Source organism: Puma concolor, chromosome A2, assembly GCF_028749965.1.
Source record: "Puma concolor isolate L17-30 chromosome A2, mPumCon1.1.hap2, whole genome shotgun sequence".
In the NCBI taxonomy this organism is placed as follows: Eukaryota; Metazoa; Chordata; class Mammalia; order Carnivora; family Felidae; genus Puma; species Puma concolor.
Window position 1 is genome coordinate 22,618,663 of NC_141668.1, and position 22,447 is coordinate 22,641,109.

Sequence of the window (22,447 nt, forward strand, 5' to 3'; positions counted from 1 at the left end):
CTGTTGGGTGTGACCATATGACTGGATAGAAAAAATGTGAGCAGAGCTTATGTGCACCACTTCTAGGTCCAGCCTATAAGGATCTCTCCGTGCAATCCTCTATGTTCTTTCCCTGTCAGCAGGATGTCAACACCTACAGTAACCTCATAAGCCACATGCTGAAGATGGCAGAATTACAAGATGGAAGGGCCTGGTTCCTTGAACAACACTTGGAAGAGAGCCACAGAATACGAAGCAGGCTCCAGGCTCTGAACTGTCAGCACAGAGCCTGATGCGGGCCTCGAACTCACGGACAGCAAGATCATGACCTGAGCCGAAGTCGGACGCTCAACCAACTGAGCCACCCAGGTGCCTCTACACCATAATTTATTATATGACCTTAGACAAATCATTTCACTTCTTCTCTAGGACTAATTTTTCATGAGAAAAGTGAGGTGGTTGGAGCAGATGATTTCTGAGTTATTTATCCCCCTGCCCATCTTAATACTCTTTGGGTCTAAAATAGGAAGTTCTGAGAGCTCACATAGTATGTACCTTTTTTAAAAATTATTTTTAATGTTTATTTATTTTTGGGAGAGACAGAGATAGAGTGATAATGGGGGAGGGGCAGAGAGAGAGGGAGACACAGACTCCAAAGCAGGCTCCAGTCTCTGAGCTGTCAGCACAGAGCCCAACGCAGGGCTCGAACTCACGCACTGTGAGATCATGACCTGAGCTGAAGTTGGATGCTTAACCAACTGAGCCACCTGGGCGCCCCTGTATGTACCTTTTTATGTAGAATCCTTCACCTATAGCAGTATGAAAGTATAAATTTGCCTGGAAACATTAAACTCATCGAACAACATGAAACCGTACAGGTAATTTTTCTCAGCTTCCATTCACAGATATGTGGACAACGTGTGGGAAGTTGTATCTATACAACTAAGGCCAACGACCTATGCCAAACTTAGTAGTCAAGGAGGGAAAAAAAAAGCACAGGCAAAAAAAAAGGAAGAAGAAGAAAATAAAACAAGCAGTGAGAGCATGAGGGGAATCAGGGTGTGGTTTTCTCTGAAGGAATACTCCATCCATCACTTTGTTAACCCAAGGGACAATGACCATGAAAAAGAGGATACACATTTCGCTCAGCAGAAAGCCTGGTTTGATATTTTGTCAATTTCCTCATCTCATTTCACACATCATCCAAACGTGCCAAAACCCAAAACAAAACAAAACAAAAAACCACTCAACCAACCACTCGATGGGCGAATAAATGTATGTGCTACGGGCGGAAATCAAACCATGTCTCCATAACCCTTGCCCTTGGTTAGTTTCTTATAAAGCAGACATCTTCCGTGATTTTAGCTGATTAATTCCTCCTGGTATTTCTGCAGGACTGTCCTCCATCCATGCCACAGAGGCTGGATCCACTTTCCAGGCTAGACTGAGATTCTACGCATTATTATTTGACCTCTTTTGAAAAACTCATTGCCAGCTTTATAACCCGATCTGGGCACACCCCCCATTGGGGCCTGCATTTCCTGTGGATGATGCGTTGGTTTCCTAGGTGACAGTGGGAAGGAATAGACCTGTTAGCTTGTGGCTTCTGACTCACTCTCTGCAATGGACGTCACAGAATCGTGGCTGAACGAGTGGATGCTGAGAAAAACATGTGCTCCAGGGAGCAGCGGGGCACTAATGGTTAAAACCATCCCATTGTACCAGCTCTCTCTCCCACCAAGCAAGCCAACAGACTGACATAATATCAGGTCTGAAAAAAAAGCAACAGATTTGGAACCTCTCTGAACTCCCAGTCGTATAGAAGTGCACAGTGGAGTCCTAGTTACAACACCAGTATTTTGTTCCTTTCCTTGTTTAGAATTTCCTTTTTTTTCTGGAGTGTGAAAGTACCAGGATTCTCTAATGAAATGTCAGATGGAGGCTGAAGAGCAGGAAGTAGAGACAAACCAAAAACTCACCAAAAGCCTGTTTACTAAGATGACAGCTCTTTTTTTTAAAATTTATTTTTGAGACAGAGAGAGAAGGGGGGAAGAGAGAGATGGAGCGTGAGCGGGGGAGGGGCAGAAAGAGAGGGAGACACAGAATCCGAAGCAGGTTCCAGGCTCTGAGCTGTCAGCACAGAGCTCGATGCAGGGCTCATACTCATGAGTCACAAGATCATGACTGAAGCCAAAGTCGGACACCTGACTGAGCCACCCAGGCGCTCCAAAGGTGACAGCTTCTTTTGATCTTTCACATTTGCTCCCTGAGAGGAGAAGGTTAACTCACAGTGGGCTAACCAATTATCAGAGTCCAGGATGAAAAATACATTCTGTTGTGAAATTAATCTTCAGAAAAGCTGGATTTCATGAAGCCTAGAGACACACACACACACACACACACACACACAGTGAGGGGGGTGGAGAGAGAGAGATTAACTTTCTAGCTACCTCTTTTTCTATCAGCTGAACCCAGCAACGTGCAAGTCAGGGAAGACTGCCTGGAATAAAACACACGGAAGAGTTCCTTTGTCCTTTAAATCTGAACTACTAAAGACTGAATGGATTCTTTAGATTCTTGAATTCCTTAAATGACCAACAAACCTAAAGGTTCTCTACTGGAGATAATGCATCTTGTTTTCCACGGAGCCTTAAGGGATGCTTTAAATAGCATCAGCAAGCATCCGAATGAATTAGACAGCAAATGTAGGTTAGCTTTATTTAGACAGATAAAGACAAGCAGAGAAAGTTGTCTGGTTCAAGGGCAGTGCAGCCTGACACGACAGCATTTCTCAGAGGAGGGGAAATTGCTTTGGGAGAGAGAGGTATTTTGGGCAAAGAGCAAAGTTCCTTGGATCACCAGGGGAAGCAATGCTAAGTTCTTCAGTACAGAGGAGCAGGAATTAAGAGTGGCCTGCCACTCATTGAAGGAAAGATCTATAGATTTAAAATGTAAAACAGAACTCAGCATCCCTAAGTTCACATATGCATCCTCTTTTCTCTCTCGCATTCCTTGGGAGCACCGTCAGAAAGGACACACTTCCCAGAACATGAGCTAAGGCAGGGAGTTTATCAGACTCCTCTGGAATGGGACTCGGCATCCCCAGCAAGTTCTGCTTCAGGAAGTATGTCCAGATGGAGGGCCCCTGGAGATGGGGGAGCCCAGAAAGCAGGGAAACTGGCAAATACAAGGGCATCCACTCATTAGACAAAAATGTAGGTGCCTGGAAAAAAGGTGCAGTGCATGAATTTGGTTTACTTTTTTCTCCTTTCCCCCCCATCCCTTGAATTATTTTCTGAAAACAAACTTCTTATAAAAAGCAGTGGGTCTAGAAAAATGTGTACAACTTTCTGGTTTCATTTGTTTTTACTGTGTTTACGGTTTCTTGTCTAACTTTTTGCTAACTTTTCTCCTCAGCGGGCCAAAGTCAAGTGATATTTGATGTCAGCTTGTAGCCCTATCAGTAATTTGTTTTAAAAATAAAAAACAATTTCAATCCATTATGATGTTCCAAATGTAGCACTGAATTTAGACTTGTAAAAATATCTTCAGAAAAATCTAAAAATTTAGATTTGCATAGATTTCCATTTCCTCCAAATCTAATTTTTATATGTTTCCTTTTTTAAGGGTCTCGTAACTTCTGAAAATTATACGTCTTTAAATGTCGCCGAGGCAGGTATAGCAGAGGGAAATACTATGTTATAACCCTGTCGTGAAGCAGAATTTAAGCTTCATTGTGAATTGGGCATGTATTCCACTTTCTTTGTACTCACCATTTAATAATTCACTTCCTTCTTCCCTCCCTCCCTTCCTCCCCTCCTTCGTTCCTTCCACAGTTATTTACTGAGAGCCTACCCTACACAAACAGTGAGCATCAGACTTACTTGCTCCCCTTCTCCATTACTGGGGGATTCTCTCCCTAATCACTGCCTCTCCCCTCTGTCTACCCCAAGCCCATTCACTACTTACCTGGTAAACTAGCATATGGACTAATAATGTATTCAATTGGGAACTACTGTTTTGCACTTTTACCAAAGCACACAAAACTTCTCTCATTCACTGCCCCAAACTCATTATACTTTTAGCCATTTGTAAAACTGGCAAATCAGTTAATCAATTTAATTCTAAGAAGGAGGTGGAAAGCCAATTCCTGTGACTATATTTGTAAAGTAGTAGAGTCAAAAGACTCATATGAGACCCGGTACCATGCTTATCCCAGTGTTATACTAACTTTTTTTTTTTAATGTTCATTTATTTTTGAGAGAGAGACAGAGTGAGCAGGGGAGGAGCAGAGAAAGAGGGAGACGCAGAATTGGAAGCAGATGCCAGGCTCTGAGCTGTCAGCACGGAGCCTGACATGGGGCTTGAACTCATGAACTGTGAGATCATGACCCGAGCCAAAGTCGGACGTTTAACCCACCGAGCCACCCAGGTGCCCCAAATGTTATACTAACTTTTAGTAAAACCCCCTCACCTAAAGTCTTCATTTTTGTAGTTACAAGAATGTGATCAAAAGGGAGACTAGTCTTTTATTCCTTTTTGGTAAAGACACTAACATTTCTATATGAAGTGAAATGAAAAAACTTAACATCCCTGAGGGGCGCCTGGCTAGCTCATTTGAGAGGAAGTGACTCTTTTGTTTTTAACCTGTTTTCTTTTCTTTTCTTTTCTTTTCTTTTCTTTTCTTTTCTTTTCTTTTCTTTTCTTTTCTTTTCTTTTCTTTTCTGAATATAATTTATTGTCAAATTGGCTTACATACAACACCCAATAAGAGAAAGTGACTCTTGATCTCAGGGTCCTGAGTTTGAGCCCCATGTTGGGGGTAGAGATTACTTAAAAAGAAAAGAAGGAAAGAAAGAAAGAAAAGGAAAGAAAGAAAGAAGAAAAAGAAAGAAAGAAAGAAAGAAAGAAAGAAAGAAAGAAAGAAAGAAAGAAAAGAAAGAAAGAAAGAAAGAAAGAAAGAGAAAGAAAGAAAGAAAAGAAAGAAAGACAACAAAACTTAACATCCTTGGGATCTATATTTCTTGCTCTGACATCTGCAATCACTTCACTATTATTAGAGTATCTTTATTAAAATTTCCCAATTTGTGCTAATAACGAGACTTTTAAAGTGTTCTTCAATAAGTCAATCTCAGAACTCACTTTTAGTATTTTTTAAGTGCTGGAGGGAAAAAAAAACCTTGAATATGGAGGTAGAAGACAAAGTTATAATCGCTAATCCAAATAAATAAAATACGATGTACATAACTTTAAAAAAATCATAACAATCTTTTGTTTGTGTTTTCCGGCGTTCTCCACGTTTGCTACACTACTATTTCAGTAATCTTAATAATTCTCTGAAGAAGACAATGCTTTCATAGTGTTCGACTAGATAGACTGAGAGTCACACATTTTATTTTTGTTTTGTGACACTTGTGGCTCTTCAGCGTGACACTGGCATTCTTCCTCCTCTGATGCAACTTCCTTCTCTGTTTCACTCTGTTTTGGTCGAGGTTGTTTCAACCTCCCCCCTTCTCTGTGTAGTCTTTCAGCTGGACCAGGAGAGCCCGAGCTGTCGCTTTGTTTTCTGAACATCCACTTCTGTTTCCTGTGGCAACACCTGCTGATAAATACGTAGCTGGCTACCCAAACGGACACTGCCCGCACCCCCCAGGCGCTCTCCTCCGCAGGCCCGCGCAGACCCAGGTATGCGCGCACATGCGTGCTCAGCTCCTCCACCCTCCCCCAGGGAGCTCAGAGGACTCCAGCTGTTTTCCGGCCCTGGCAGCAGAAGCGGCTGCAGAGCCTCTAATGTTCCTTCTCTGGAACCAGCGCTGATCGTGCTGCTGCTGCTGCTGCCAGAGAAGGATTTAAGTCACCTGGACTGAGGAGAAGACCGCTGAACTGTGTAAAGACGGTGGAGCCAGATACTTCAGGCTATTTGAAGCCATCAGAGGGGAAGGAACCAGACTTGGGGTTCCTCCACCCGAAGCGTGTTGCCCGCATTGTTGACAACCACGTACTGGTATTTCAAGACTCAGCTCAAGCATAATAATCTCTTTCTGAAGCTTTTCCTGATAGGCTGCCTGGCCCTTCTATACCTGTAACATTGTTATTTCATTTAGGTGCTTATCTCCCCTCCCCCCCCACCCCCCCACCCCACGTTAGATCCAAACTTTTAAAGGCGTACACCTTGGCTGATTCATCTTAGTATCTTAGTGTCTTAGCATCTTGGCACATAACAGGTGCTCAATAAATGTTGGATGGATGAATGGAATTCACTGCTCCCCTCCCATGGGTGAAAGTAGCAATTGACTTTTGGTGGAGGGGGAAAGAGAATAGTGTCCTAACAGGTGTCTTTTCTCCTCTTTGAAGTTAACATTGGAAATGAAGAGCCCACTGTGATGGTGTGAGGATGCCCCCCTCCCCCCGCCCCCAAACATGTGAAAATAACTCAGCAAAAAACAGAGCAGCTGCCTGGTCATCTTCCCCATCACTGGGATTTCTTCAGGTAACCAAGAAATAGGTAAGTCCGATCCTGCTTACCAGGTAAGCCTTTGAAAAACTCACAAGCGGGAGTGAGAGGAAACTGTTGTATCAAGGAAGATTGTATTAGCAACAGGAAAATGTGGCGCGTATCTATTAAATTGACTGATGCAATTCATGTCCCAGAGTAAGATGTTTCAACATTTAAAATGTTTTAGCATCAAGGGATGGTAAGGATAAGACAGACTGTTCATAACTTGCATTATCTCATTTTCATTCTCCCAAAAACCCATAAAGAGACCTTACTGTCTTCATCTTACAAATGAAGACAATGAGGCTTGGAAAGGAAGCCATCTTGGTACTAATACTCAACCGAGCTTAGATTCGAACTCAAATCTGTCTGGCCCCAGAGTCCTTTCTTCATTCCTCTTGGGTCCTCTCAAGAGCTGTTTTAACAATATCGACATCAAGTTTTCAGAGAGGTTGAAAAATAAAGATTGAATATATATATATATATATATATATATATATATATATATATTTATATATTTATTTTGAGAGAGCATGAGTTGGGGAGGGGAAGAATGAGAAGGAGAGAGAGAATCCTAAGCAGGCTCTGCATTGCCAGTGACAAGCCCAATGTGGGGCTCAAACCCACGAACCATGAGATTATGACCTGAGCTGAAACCAAGAGTCAGATGCTTAACCCACTGAGCTACCCAGGCTCCCCAAAGATTGAATATTTTTGAACACTGACAATGAGCCACCTACAAGGCAGGGCAGTAAGGGAGGTTGCAATGGACTGTTCTCTACTCAAGGAGCTACGTAGCTGGTGTAGGAAGCTGGTACCCAATATAGGCTGAACAATAGGTGATGAAATAAGGGCTGCTGTGAAGGGGACAGTCAGAACTGAGGGAAGGAGTGATTGGCTTGGTTGTGCAAGGAGAGCAGGGAAAGTTCACAGAACACCGGAAGGTGTCATTTTGAAAAGACTCTGAGGAGGTGGGGGGAAGGCACAGCAGGTTTGGGGACACTGAAGAGTGAGGGAACATGTTACAGGAGCTGGGTGGAAAGTTCAGGAAAGTTCAGGGAAAGTCAGTGCATGGTTGGAATAGTGGAAGGTGAAGGTGGGTTGGAGCCAGGCCATGGAAGGCTCTGAATAGGAGCCTGAAACTGAAATGGGGAATTATTGAAGGTTTTTGAGTAGGGGGAAGGCAAGGTTCCAATCAAATCCTTGACAAAAACATCCAAAAGTATTGCTGAATTCATCCTGACACCAGATCACAAGTACACAAAGTACACAAAATTGAAAAATATAGAAAATCAATATTCTTAACCAAGACTCAAAACAATGGCCTGCTTACTTCTGAAGAAACACACCAAATGAAGTGGATATATGCCTGAATCATCAGCTCAAACCCGAGCCGCCCTCTTTCTTCCACACGGGCCAAGAACAATCCCATTCTCATGATTCCTAAGAAACCTCATCAACTCGAAAACCTGGGGCAACACATACAATCCCCTCCTCCCTCCCCCCCCCCCGAAAAAAATTCCAGCAAGGAAATGACAATTCCTTTCACTTCCTTCCTTTCTTCAGCGGCCAGCCAATGAAGATTGCTTCACCGTTCTCTCTCTGATACACCAGACACACATCCTAGAGTAGGAATTGGATCCTGATGGCTTAATTGAGTTAAAAAGAAAAGTGCAGATTATCTAAAAGCCTCTCAAAGGTTTCAGAGTGGCTCTCACATCTCAGAAAGCCCAGTGGTGGCTCTCAGTTCTTTGGTTAGGGCGGAGCTGAATGAATTTCGTAGCACAGAATTCGAAAGCACTGGAAGTCAGCAGTTCTGAAGGACTGCAGAAAGGGCTTGTTTACACTTTTCTCTCAGGCTGAAACCCATCTATTTAAACTTTAACCAGAGACAATTATAAAACCATGGTTAGCCAGGGATCGCAGGCTGCACAAGACGGGAGACAGATGCCAACAGTCTGGCATTGGAGGAGGGAAGGTTGAGAATATTTTGAAGAAAGGGATCAAAGAAGAAGTACAAAGGTTTTGGAAACAGGTGTCACCTAGGTTGGTCTTCATGGGACCAGGGAGGGAAGGGGGAAGGAGTGGGTGGGAGAAGACAGGCAGGGTGGGCACAGAAGACCCACAGCTTCTGATGGTATAGGCGGGACTGGGGCTGTCACTGTTCCACCAGTTCAAAAGTGCCACCCGGGCAGAGCCAGCTGCTTTAGCTCCACTGTTTACACCTTTTTTTTTTTTTCCCTCTTGGATTCCCTCCCCTCAGGGAGTCAGTGCCTCTGATAGAGGCACCCAGCCCACCAGGACACAGGCTGGCTTCCCCAAGGCCAAGCCTCCTCTTCAATTCAGGTTTTCCTGGCAAAGACCTACTCTGGAGCTGACAAGCAGTCCAGTGATGTCAGAGGAAATACCCCACTTGACAAAGGACTGTGCTCCAATTGCCAATAAACTGAACTCCCTCACATGCCCTGTTCTGGGTCCTAGGATCTGGAGAATCCTAAGAACACACTCAAAGAGAGATAGTTGTTGCTGCAAAGTAAATGTTTTTATTCTGGATTTGAGGATGTCCGTGGACCTGATATTGACATGAGGGCCAGTTTTAGGTGCATATACAAATGTGGGGAGACCTATGGGACACCAGCCCCCCCCCCAGATCTCTGTGTAAAGGAGTCTGACATTCCACCCCTAGATACTCAATCTTTTTTTTTTTAACTTTTTGGTTTTGAGTATTCCTATTAAGATACAAATGCAATATGTAGAGGAGAGCCCCTGCCTCAGATGTTACCAGCTAATTTGTTAATAGGGATTCATTTTCTAGCCAGGTCCAGTCAGATTAGAACTAGGGCTCAATAGGAGGAAGATTCAGGACACATATTTTGGAGATGGAGAATGGGCAGAGGCCCTGGATCTATGGGTGGGAAGCTCGTAGTAGTCATGGAAGAGGCCAGAGACAAGTCTCTGTGCAACAACGAGACCCAGTCCTTCAACATAGGTCAGAGTTCATGAGGACAGCAGAAAGCCAAACTCATGCTAACTTCCTGTGAAGCTTCCTTCTCTGCGAATCCAGCTTTTACCAGGGAAAGCCATTTGGGGCACAGCCAGAGGGAGATAGGGAAGGTCAGAGGATCTGCAGATATTCAGGGCCACAGCATGCATGGTCTTCCAGGGCAAAGAGGCCAAAGTCATGGGCTTCTCTCCAGACCAGTTTGTTACACTCACCGGAAGATCTGTGCTATAGCTCTGAACGTCACTCCCAAGTCCAGCCAACCATCTAAAAAATTCATGATGCTGTTCACAAGGGTCTGGGTAGAGAAGGTGGGGACAGCTCCCCGAGAACTCACCCCAACTGGGAACAGATCCCAGGGTAATATCATCGCTTATGGGGGTTGGGAGGTAAGCACTTTATACAAGGTGTGACATAGTATGACATATATTTTTTCAATTTATTTATTTATTTTAGGAGAGAGTGTGTGCATGAGCGCGTGCACCCATGTAAGCAGGGGAGGGACAGAGAGAGAATCCCAAGCAAGCTCCACGCTGCCGGCACAGAGCCCGACATGGGGCTCGATCCCGCCGACTGTGAGATCATGACCTGAGCCGAAATCAAGAGTTGGACACTTAACCGACTGAGCCACCTAGGTGCCCCATGACATTTTATCTTTAGTAAACATATGCTAAAATTTTTCTTTCTTAGAGTTTGTATGAGTGCAGATTGCTTTCTTATGCCCTGATCTCCAGAGGAAAGGGAGGAGGTCTGGTTCTTATGTCTCCTGCAGGATGGAGCCTGTGAACACGTGATTGCTGGCAGGTATCCCAAGATCTGCGCAGAAATTTCAGAGGGATACACACATTGCCCAGCTCCTACCAGAGGGTGTTATACCTGGGAGAAGATATTCTATAAAATCGGTCATGACATCTCCAAAGGAAATCCTGGGAGACTGGACATAAACCAGAGAGGCAGTATAGTGCAGGTGCCACCCACAATACAAAAGTGGAGCATTCCTACAAATCCTTTCATAAGCTGAAATGGCATAAAGCAAAGCAGCTATTACCATCAATTTATAAGAAATAACCCCTCTTAGGCTTTTCCTGATACCTCAGGACACATCTTGCTAACAGGTGCACAAAATAAATTGAGATAAAACACAGATGCTCCCAGACCCAGTTCACAGCTCTGGTGGCTCGATGCGGAGATGCTGGGTGTAGTTCGTGGGGAAGGAGCTTGGCGGGGCCTCTCACGCTGCTCAGGGCGTGCACTGCCTCTGCTCAGGGCGTGCACTGCCTCTGGTCGAGCTCCGCGCAAAACAAACGCTGAACCTGCTGGGCTTTTCTTTTTTCTTTTTTTTTTTTTTTTTGGGCTTTTCTGCGTAAAAGCAAAAATCCTCTTCGGATTTCTTTTGGTTAGCAAAAACAAGTACTAATGTAGGTCTTCTGTAAAAGGGAAGTGGTGTAATGTATGCTTTCAAAAAGCGAGGGTATGTTACCTATATGGTGGCTAAAAGCATGGATTCAGGAACCAGGCTGTCTGGATTCAGATCCTGATGCTACCACTTATTAGCTTTGGGACCTTGAGCAAATCGCTTAACCTCTCTGAGCCTCAGTTTCCTCATCCATAAAATTCAGGCAATAGCAGTTCCCAGTTCACAGGGTTGTTGTGGGGCTTAAATGAGTTAATATTGAAAGGGTTAAATGAGTTAATATTGAAAGGGTTAAATGAGTTAATATTGAAAAGCACTTCAAATAGTGTCTATCACAGCAACAGCTATTTAAACATTGCATTTTCAGGGTTTTTTTTTTTAATGTTTATTTTATTTTTGAGAGAGAGAGAGAAACAGTGTGAGGCAGAGAGAGAGGGAGACACAGAATCTGAAGCAGGCTGCAGGTTCTGAGCTGTCAGCACAGAGCCCAACGCGGGGCTTGAACTCACAGACCGCGAGATCATGACCTGAGCTGAAGTCAGACACTTAACCGACTGAGCCACTCAAGTGCCTGTAACGATTGCATTTTAAAAGTAACATGATCAACCCTCCAGGCCTGGAAACCTCGCTTGGTTCTATGATTGACCCTGTCTCCAAGAAGGTCTGGGGTGACTCTGGTCTGCACTTTTTTCCACCCTACTAGCTTGAGGAGACAGAAGAAAGATACCCTGAAGACTTTCTCCTCCGGGCTTCTTTTCCAGCGTTAGCCATGGCACTTCTGTTCTACGCTTGAAGCCTCGCAACATGCATTCCCCGGGGCCGAGGTAAAGTCAGCACCAACAACAGGGAGCGCTGTCCGGTGCCCGGGCCAGAAACGGGAAATTCCTTGACCCAGAAACGGGAAATTCCTTGATGCAAATCCCTCAGGCCCTCGGGCAGGCTCCATGTTTGTGCTGTAACTAAATACCACACTCACCTGTCCTTCATGGGTACCAGGCACAAAGCCAGGGTTACAGAACGCAGGGAAAAGCCCTCATTGGGAAAGGTAGGAAAAGCAGAGAAAGAAGCAGGTGGCAGGAAGAAGGATCATGGCAAATGGGAAACCAAATACATGAGGAAAAAAGAAAAGCTGCAATAAGTTCAAGGAAACTTTTTTTTTTTTTTTGGGTCTCTCTATTTTTGACCAAGTGAAAAAAAAGCCAAACACAAAAGAATAAACTAAGCAACTGGAATCAGATGGAGCCAGTGAAGGGGGTGGGGGTGGGGGGAACAAGCAGCAGAACTCTACAAATATATGCTAATTACCTCATCCTTCCTCCCGTGCCCTGCAAGCGAGGCTCCAGAGCCGGTTTGTACATTGGCCTAATAATGATTTCATTTCACAGACATCTTTCCACGTTTTTTTTTTTTTTTTTTCTTAACAAAGTCCATCACAATTCTGTTTTGGGATGTAGAAACAGTATCTATCTTTAGGAAATTTAAATGCCAAAGAGCTCAGATAAGCATAATTGAGAAGTAAAGAATGGTTGGTGTGACCAGGACAAATATCAAATCACAAATATTTGAAATTCTTCCCCTTCGGGGCCCTAAGGAGAGAAGTGCCTTTGTTTGCTGAATTGGCTCACAGAGGACCTGGCCTTTGCCGTGTTGCGTAGGATGTTGGATGGGGAGGAGAAGCCAGAGGAAGGTCAAATATTTAAGAGCCTACTATGCATCAGGTGTTCTGTTAGATGCTAGAAATTTAAGAGCATACAAAACAGGCCCCTACCCTCATGAAGCTAATACTTTTTTAGACTTTAAACAAAAATGTAGTAAATTGCACGTAACATAAAACTTACCACCTTAACAATTTTTTAAGTGTGTATTTATTTTTGAGAGAGAGAGCACGAGCAGAGCAGAGGAGGTACGGGAGGTGGGGGAGTGGGGGAGACAGAGGATCCAAAGCAGGGTCCTCGCTAACAGCGGAGAGTCTGATGCAGGACTGAAACTCACAGACCATGAGATCATGACCTGAGCGGAAGTTGGACACTCAACCGACTGAGCTACCCAGGTGCCCCAACTACCTTAACCATTGTTAAGTGCAAAGTTCAATAGTGTTAATCATATTTACACTGTTGTGCATCCAATCTCTAGAATGTTTCCATCTTGAAAAACTGAACTCAATGCTCATTAAAGAACTCCCTCCCTGCAATCCCCGCCCTGCCAACTACCCCTCACCCCAAGGTCTGAGTCACCACCATTTTACTTTCTGTTTTTATTAATTTGACTATTCTAGGTACCTCATGTAAGTGGAATCATATAGTATTTCTGTTTTTGTAACTGGCTTATTTCACTCAGTATATCCTCAAAGTTCCATGTTATAGCATGTATCAGAATTTTGTTGCTTTTTAAACCCTAATAATCCACTGTATGCACATGACACATTTTGTTTATTCACTCATCTGTTGATGGACGTTTGGGTTGCTTCTACTTCTGGGCTACTGTGGATAATGCCACTGTGAACACAGGTGTACAAATATCTCTTTGAACTAATGCTCTTTTAAAAAAATTTTTTTTAATCTTTATTCATTTTTGGGAGAGAGACAGACAGAGCATGAGCAGAGGAGGGGCAGACACAAACCGAAGCAGGCTCCAGGCTCTGAGGTGTCAGCACTGAGCCCAATGTGGGGCTCGAACCACGAACCGTGAGATCATGACCTGAGCCGAAGTGGGACGCTTGGCTGACTGAGCCACCCAGGTGCCCCTGAACTAACACTCTTTTAGGGAGCTTATCCCATCATATTTGGATTATTTATTTGCCCATCACTTGGCCTAACTATATGGTTAGCTGTACGAGGACTGTGTCATTTATCTTTGTATTCCAACTCCCTATACGATGCTGGCACATAGTAGGAACGCAATAAATACTTGTTGGCAAAATAATTTATTTTTATACTTCTTAATCACTACTGCTGCAGCTGGCTCTTTTACATATTTTAATAAATAAGTTTTGCAATTTTAATGAATGCTATTTTGATTATATTTACATACTAAGCTAGTTTATACAAGGAGGTTAGTATAAAAATCTAAATCTCAATCAAAATTCACTTTCTAGATGAATGCCATTGACAATTCCTTTTCATTCACTTTGCTTAAAATCAGCTATTGTTGCTCTTATTCTTGTCCTTCCTTTCCTCCCTTTTTAAGTCAGCATTGCCTAGATATTAAGGAGTCTCCTCAAATCATGAGACATCCCGTGGAATAAAGCTAGGCATGGGCCTAGGGTTGAGTTTGCTCAGCTCAAACACTTTCATTGAGCGTCATTTTGTCTGAGGTACAAGATGAACAAGGCACAGCCCTCCCTTTGGAGAAACTCACAGTCTTGCAATTCTGTCTGGTTCTTCTTGGCCACAATTAAGCAAGAAACCTCAGTTTTCTCAGGTGTAGAAAATAGTATTTAATCCCCATTTCCCATACTCAGTTGAGGAACACAGACACTATAGCATTCACAAACCATGAGGGGGTGAAGGACACTGAAAATTCTGGGTAGTATTATATTTGATAATAATTGCTACATGTGGTATCAGCAGGGGTAGAAGCTAGTTCTGTAATTCTTTACAAAATAGACATTTGGAATCATGATTTCTGGTCAAGGAAGCATTATTGTACATTAACCTTGGAGGGACTTTCTCAGCTCTAAACACAAAGAATGGTCTTTAAAATATAAAAGAGAAGGGCGCCTGGGTGCCTCAGTCGGTTGAGTGTCTGACTTCAGCTCAGGTCATGATCTCAGGGTCCATGAGTTCAAGCCCTGCTTTGGGCTCTGTGCTGCCAGCTCAGAGCCTGGAGCCTGCTTCGGATTCTGTGCCTCCCTCTCTCTCTGTCCCTCCCCTGTTCATGCTCTGTCTCCCTCTCTCTCAAAAATAAATAAACATTAAAAAAATATTGAAAAATAAATAAGTAAACCCATAAAGTAAAATATAAAAGAGAAAGATTAAAAGTAACAGTTGACCCAAAAGGTAAAATCTTCTAGGAACTAGGAATGCAGAGCAATAAATGAGACTGAAGACATGGGCCTGTTGGGCTCCAGGTCTGAGGCAGAGGAGGCTGGAATGGGATCTCTACAGGGTTAGGGAGACTAAAAGTGAGGAAAGTGTGTGGGAGCCAGAACCACAACCAGCCAGAACCAGGTTTTCTGTTGGAAACTACCAATGGTAGTTTCTTTCTTTCTTTCTTTTTAAAAATTTTTAATGTTTATTTAGTTTTGAGAGAGAGAGAGAAAGAGAGACACAGAGTGTTGGCTGGGAAGGGACAGAGAGAGAGACACACACAGAACCCGAAGCAGGCTCCAGGCTCCGAGCGGTCAGCACAGAGCCCAGCACAGGGCCCGAACTCACAAGATGCGAGATCATGACCTGAGCCGAAGTCGGATGCCCAATGGACTGAACCACCCAGGCGCCCCATCTAATGGTAGTTTCAAAACAGGGGCTAGGGGCATCTGGGTGGCTCAGTCAGTTGAGTAACCTGCTTTTGATTTCTGCTCAGGTCATGATCTCAGGATTCATGGGATCAAGCCCTGTGTCAGACTCTGTGCTGACAGTGCAAAGCCTGCTCAGGATTCTCTCTGTCTTCCTCTCTCTCTGCCCCTCCCCTGCTCATGTGAACTCATGCACTTGCATTCTTTCTCTCTCTCAAAAATAAATAAATAAATAAACTTTAAAACAATAACAACAACCAAAAAAAAAAAAACCACCCCAAAACAGGGGCTAGTCTGAGAACCGCTCCCCCCAACACAAAGTCGCTTATTAAAGAGGCTAAAAAAAAAACCTCGCCACTGCCTGAAGATGGGCCTTATGTGAGGGAATGGTCTGGCAGGAAGACAAGGAAGGGCACAGAGCCCTCATGACTGGCATCTCTATTACCACAGTATGGGAAAAGAAAAGACAAGCTCTCTGTAACTGGGTAATATGATTGTCTATAAGGAGAACCAAACAGACCATACTGAAAAAATATTAGAACTACAAAGACAACTCAGCAAAGCTGCAGGGTATAAGATGAAGAAATAAAATTCAATTGCAATCCTATATCTCAGTATTTATCACCTACGATATTTAAGAAACCAGTTTTAATAGTTTTAATAGCAATAAGCGAGGAAGTACCTAGGAATAAATGTAATACAGACGTGGATTTTTATTTATAAATACAATGTTGACATTATGTATAAAAATTAAAAAAAAATTTTTTTTAATGTTTATTTATTTTTGAGAGAGAGGGACAGAGCACAAGCAGGGGAGGGGCAGAGAGAGAGGGTGACACAGAATCTGAAGCAGGCCCCAGGCTCTGAGCGGTCAGCATAGAGCTCGACGTGGGCTTAAACTCAAAAACTGTGAGGTCATGACCTGAGTCAAAGTACGACATTTAACTGACTGAGCCACCCAGGCACCCCATGTATAGTAATTTTTTATGGAACAAATTAACTGAGATTTAATACATGGAGACATAGAGCATACTCATGAATTGGAATATTCATTAAAATGAAGAAGACATTTCTTCCAAAGTTAATGTTTGATTTCAGTGCAAACCCAATTTTTAAAATCCCAACCTGATTAGGTAACACGCAACAATGGTCACTGAGTTCATGTAAAACAGTAAAGGTCAAAACTAATTATAGTAGGTGGAAATGTCTTTGGCAACAAGTGAGGGAATATACAACTTAAAGTGGCTTAAACAATAACAGGTTTATTATTTCACGTCACAGGATGTCCAGTGGTAGGCGGTTTCAGTATTGGCTAATTCAGCAGCACAATGACACCTCCGAGACCTAAGGACTTTTCATCTCCCTGCCTAGCCATTCTCAGTGTGCTAGGCTCTAGCTTGTCCTCTCAGGGTGGCAAGATGGCTGCCACTGTTTCAGCCATCACTTTCTCCTCCAGCTCTGTACAAAGATAGGAAGGGCAAGTCGTCTTCTTTTGCACGTTTTTAAGTGAGAAGAAAACTTACCTATCCTATCTCTACTCTAACACAATTCCACACAGGTTTCTTTCTTTTTTAAGTTTATTTATTTATTTTGAGAGAGAATGTTTGAGTGGGGGAAGGGCAGAGAAAGAGAGAGAGAGAGAGAGAGAGAGTGAGAGAGAGAGAGAATCCCAAGCAGGCTCTGCACCGTCAGTGTGGAGCCCAAGCAGGGACTCGAACCCACGAACTGTGAGATCATGACATGAGCCAAAAATCAAGAGTTGGACATTTAACTGATTGAGCCACCCAGTTGCTGCCCCCAAATAACTAAAATTTAAAACCAGAGGCAGCATGGGGCGCCTGGGTGGCTCCGTCGGTTGAGCGTCCGACTTCAGCTCAGGTCACGATCTCGCGGTCCGTGAGTTCGAGCCCCGCATCAGGCTCTGGGCTGATGGCTCAGAGCCTGGAGCCTGCTTCCGATTCTGTGTCTCCCTCTCTCTCTGCCCCTCCCCAGTTCATGCTCTGTCTCTCTCTGTCCCAAAAATAAATAAACGTTAAAAAAAATTAAAAAAAAAAAAAACAACAAAAAAAAACCAGAGGCAGCATAACAAACCTGGATTAAAAAACGAGTTAGTTAATAAATATGTGTTGGAATCTTTATACATATTTTTTCTATTTCACATTACAAGATTTTAAGTTGGTTTAAAGACCTAAATTTGAATAGTCAAATTTTATACCTCTAGGAAAAATATAAGAGATTATATTTATACCCTTGTGATAGGAAGAACTTATTAAATAAAGCACAAAAGAATAAAATCATCAAGGAAAAGGTGAATAATTTTACTACCTCAAAATAAAAATATATCATCAACAAAGAGAGAAGATATTTTTTCAGACATACAACAACCGAGATATTCATGTTCAAAAATATAAAGAACTGCAAAGCAATAAGAAAAAGAAACAACTAGAAAGAAAAATTGACAAAGAATATAAATAAGCAATTCACAGAAAAGAAATCCTAATGGCCAATAGATATACAAGATGTTCAGTCTCACTAGAAATGAAGGGAAAACAATATTAAATAATAAAAAGTTACCATTTCATAACTATAAATAGGCAAACATTTTAACATTTGAAAATACCAAAAATTAGTAAGATGTGGAGAAACAGGACACTTAGAAAGCAAAGTGGTGATATGTATTTATATAAATCCTAAGACCCAGCAGTTTCTCTGTTCTCTAGATTAGTGGTTCTCAACCAGGGTGATTTTGCCTCCTAGGAAATATTTGGCAATATTTGCAGACATTTTCGGTTGTCACACCTGCGTGGGGGTGGGGTGCTACTGGTACCTTTGGAATAGAGGTGAGCAGTGCTGCTAAATATCCTACCCCACAGCAAAGAGTTATTCAGTCCAAAATGTCAATAACACCAAGGTTGAGAACCTGTGGCCTAGAAAAACTGTCACATGGTGTGCACCAGGAGATAGGTATTTAAATGTTAATTGCAGTATTGTTTATTATAGCAAATAACAACACACTGAAAACAATTCACACATCCATAATGCAGGAAGTGGATAAGTAATTTCTGTATTTCAAACAAGGGAATAATATACAACAGGTATATTTAATGAATTAGTTCTTCAGGTTACAATGTGAATCAATCTAAAAAGAAACGATGACTAGGGACACCTGGGTAGCTCGGTCAGTTGGGTATCCAACTCCAGCTCAGGTCATGATCTCACGGTTTAGGAGTTTGAGCCCCGCGTCGGGCTCTATGCTAACAGCTCAGAACCTGGAGCTTGCTTCAGATTCTGTATCTCCCTCTGCCCCTCCCCAGCTCTTGCTCTGTCTCTCTCTCTTAAAAATAAATAAACATTAAAAAAATTTTTTTTTAAGTAACAATGACTAAAAATGCATTGCAGAATATTATGTACAGGGTGATATAGTATTCCTTTACAATTTACAAATACAAAGCATACTATATATTGTTTATGAATATATACATATAATATAAAAGTATAAAAAACATGCATGGGAATGATTTATAGGAACTTCCAGGTAGTGATTACTTTTCAGAAAAGAGGAAAGGAGGGAAAATAGAGAAATGAATGAGATCGGGAGTGGATAATGGGTTTAAACTACTTGTAAGACTTTTTATAGCAAACAAACAAACAAAACCCCTAAAGCAAATAAGCAGACATTAAGATCTGTTGAGTGTTTTATGCACAGATGTTTGGTAAACTATTTTCTATATTTTTCTGTCTGTTTGAAATATTTTATGATGAAAGTATTTTAAAGTATTTTAAAGTATTTTAAGAGCTGCATCTGCAAGAAATGACTATTCCGTTTGTGTTTCAGGAGCATAGAGTTGGTAGAGGGAGCCAATGTTTCCAGAAGAAACTGTGCCACTCCAAAGGGAAATTAGAGAAGGAGAAAGTGACCCTTGAATAAAGAAGAGTTTATTCATTTAAAGACCCCTCTCCGGGATTCTTGGCAGGGAGAGTTCACTTTCCTGCTGCATCAGGGATTGGAAGGCTATTCCTCTGTCCATGGTCCTATTCCTCTGCTTCAAACAACTTTAGAAGAATCCAGAGGGAGGTTCAAATCTGCAATGTAGAAAAGCATTGAAGTGTTCTAGATACAGCTGAGAAGCTGAGAGAAGATGGAATTTGTGGGTATAGCAGATCTTTGGAATCTTTGAAAAGAAGTTCTGTCTGCAGTAGATCCCACCAGCAGAAGGGGATCCTGCTGGACAGCCATTCTTTTCAATATTGATGAACAGCATCTATCCGTGGAGTGAGCTCCACTTGAGCTGAAGCCTGCTTGGTAAGAATGACACTATCATCTCCCTAACATTTCATATTTTGAAAGAAAGTCCTTCCCATTCCTAATGCTTCTCATCATTTTTTTCCCAACACTCCTGTAAGACCAGTCACCATTCACCTGTGCTTTTATAGCGATGAAGAGAGACTAACAAACTCAGTAACTCAACTGAGAAAGATATTTTATGGGCAGCCCATAGTAATCGCCTGTCTTTTAAAAAGAAACAACATTTCTTGAGATCCCAGGAGGTGTCTGGCACTGCCCGAAGTGGTATGAGCATGAGAGTGCAGAACATAATGTTTGGGAACATAATGTTCCTCCGGGGACTTAAAAATTAATGCAGATCCAAAACTGTTTAAAAAAATGTGGGTTGTAATAAATTATGGGAAAACAAAGTGAAAGGTGTAGGGGCAAAAATCCCAAGCATAGTGATGAACTAGAGAACATGGAAATGGAATATGATGAGCCAATTAACCTCAGGAGGACAGAGACTCACGGTATGGGCAGAATACAAGACACTTATCTTGAGAAGTCAATTTTGCAGACTCAGTTACTTGTCCACACACACAAAATCAATAGCTATTTCTGATAGGCTGCTGGCAAAAAAAAAAAAATACTGTTCTTTTCTATAGATGGAGTCTAAACCATCCAGCATACAATAAAGTGTTTAAGAGAAAAAATATATGTGGGCTGGCAAGCTTTCAATCTACAAAGCTGGTGATCTAGTTTTGGGTGATAGCTCTAATGGAAATAGGTGCAATTGGGTTTGTAGATACTGATTTTTATCAGCAACCAGAAACTGTGCTAAAAGCTCAATTTGGCCTACTTTAGGTTCCCCGGGTAAGTTAGTGAGGGAATTTTCATTAGGTTATTTGTGATATGTCAAAAGAAGAAATAAAGCAATGCATGAACACTGTGATATGTAGGTGAGAAGGTAACTTAATAGAAATACTACTCTAGTCTAGAACAGTGTTTCCCCACCAAGGTGATGGAAAGTACTGGGAAATACAGAGACCTAACTTGTCCTCAGACTGAGCTTTCTTCATTGCCCCAGCTTTCCAGTTTTAATAACTTCAACCTTGCTAACCTGCCAGTACTAGGGAAGTCAGTTTCATGTACTGATGTCAGCCTCTGATTTGAACTCCCTCATGGTCATTGCAACTTTGTTCACTTTTGTAATTATTTTTTCACATTTTCTTGTTTTATAGCAATATGAAAAGATAAAAATACCTAGAAATATTTTTTTTTCCAATGTTGAAGGGAATAATTTAGACAGTCACTTCCACATGGATATCTAATAGGCATCTCAAACTGAGTATGGCCAAAAGAGAAGTCTTGATGCTTTCTCTTAATCTTCTTGAATCAAACAACCCCAAGAGGCTTAAATAGAGTTTTACTTTTTTCATAAAGAGATGTCTGGAAATAGATTATTTCTGGTATTAATTCAGCTGCTCAACTACACCATCAAGGACCTAGGTAGTTTCTCTTTTTTCCTGTCACTATCCTTAACATGCTGGCCTTTAATTATCCTGTCTTTTATTTTGTAGTCACAAGATGGCTGCTGTGACTCCAGGCATCGTGATGGTGCTCAAGATTGCCAAATCTGTCCCCAGAAGGCTTTCTCTTAGGTCTCGTTAGCCAGAAATGAATCATTCCTGGCTGCAGAGGAGATGGGGAAATTGAGTATCTAGCAAAAGAGTATGGGATTATTATAATTGAATTGTACTGATCATGATTCATCACTTGGAGCTGGACATATTGTCACCCTCAACAAAGTCAGGGCTCTGTTAGCAAGGAGGAAGAGAACAGCTGTTGGAGAGGGAAGTGACACAGACTGCCACACTTCTTATTCCCAGCCTACCTGTCTCACTGAATAGCATCACCATCTGCCCAGTGCCTGAGCCAGTAACAGAGGAGAGAGCTTGGATTCCTTTGTTTCTCTTATGTCCCCCATAAAAAAATACCACATAGTTCTGTTGACTCTACTTCCCCTGTGTACCCCTAATCCACTCTATTCGCCCTTAGTCACTGGTATCCTAGTTCAAGCTACCATTGTTCACCTGAGTTACTGCAACTGCCCCCTAAAGAAACAGAAACAATCACTTCCTTGTTTAGAACCTCCCATCGGCTTCCCATCTCCTCTAAAATCCAAATTTATTACGCTGACCTTCCATGCCTAGAAGATCTAGGTTCTGCTCACTGGTCCAACTTTATCTTGTTCCACTTTTCTGTTTGCCCCTGACTTCCAACCATGCAGGGTTTCTTTCTCTTCCTCTGACGCTAACTTGTTACCATCTTGGGAACCTTGGAACCACCTGTTTTCTCCATCTAGAGTGCTATGCATTTCTGATCTTTTCACGACCAGCCCCTCCTTGTCATTTAGATCACTGTTCAAATGTCATCTCTTCAGAGAGGTCTTCTCTGGCCACCAATCTAAAACAGCAAACTGGTTGGCCATCCATCACTTCACCCTATTTTATTTCTTTATGTTTGCACCTACCACTGTCTAACATTATCTTATTTACCTCTTTATGTGTCATGTATGAAATGTAACTATTTATTTCCCACCTCCTTCACACTAGAATATCAGCTCCATGACAGGAGAGACCTTGTGTGTTCTGTTCACAGCTGTATTCCTAGCACCTAGATCAAGGCACATGGCAGGTTCTCATCAAATATTTCCGAGTGAATGAATACATGAGGGGAAAGATTTTTTTTAAGCGGAAACTTTAGCAATAAAAGAACATCTGTAAACTATTATCAGCATCCTTAGAGTTGTCCTTCACAGAGAAAAATAACTT

The 22,447-nt window shown here is 42.2% G+C and overlaps 1 protein-coding gene and 1 long non-coding RNA gene across 3 annotated transcripts in view; one reads left to right on the forward strand and one right to left on the reverse strand.

The window, feature by feature from the left end:
- The window catches only part of MKLN1 (muskelin 1), a 378,677-nt gene that overhangs the window by 276,979 nt on the left and 79,251 nt on the right, over nt 1-22,447 (reverse strand). The gene's annotated exons all lie outside the window — the stretch shown is intronic.
- Nucleotides 299-22,403, forward strand: LOC147583055 (uncharacterized). 2 transcript variants are annotated; one of them, XR_015244922.1, is made up of 5 exons: nt 299-348; nt 5,503-5,664; nt 6,334-6,484; nt 19,182-19,649; nt 21,194-22,403. It is a non-coding gene; the product is annotated as an uncharacterized LOC147583055 (long non-coding RNA). The 2 variants fall into 2 exon arrangements; XR_015244921.1 differs by lacking the exon at nt 299-348 and having other exon boundaries at nt 5,377-5,664.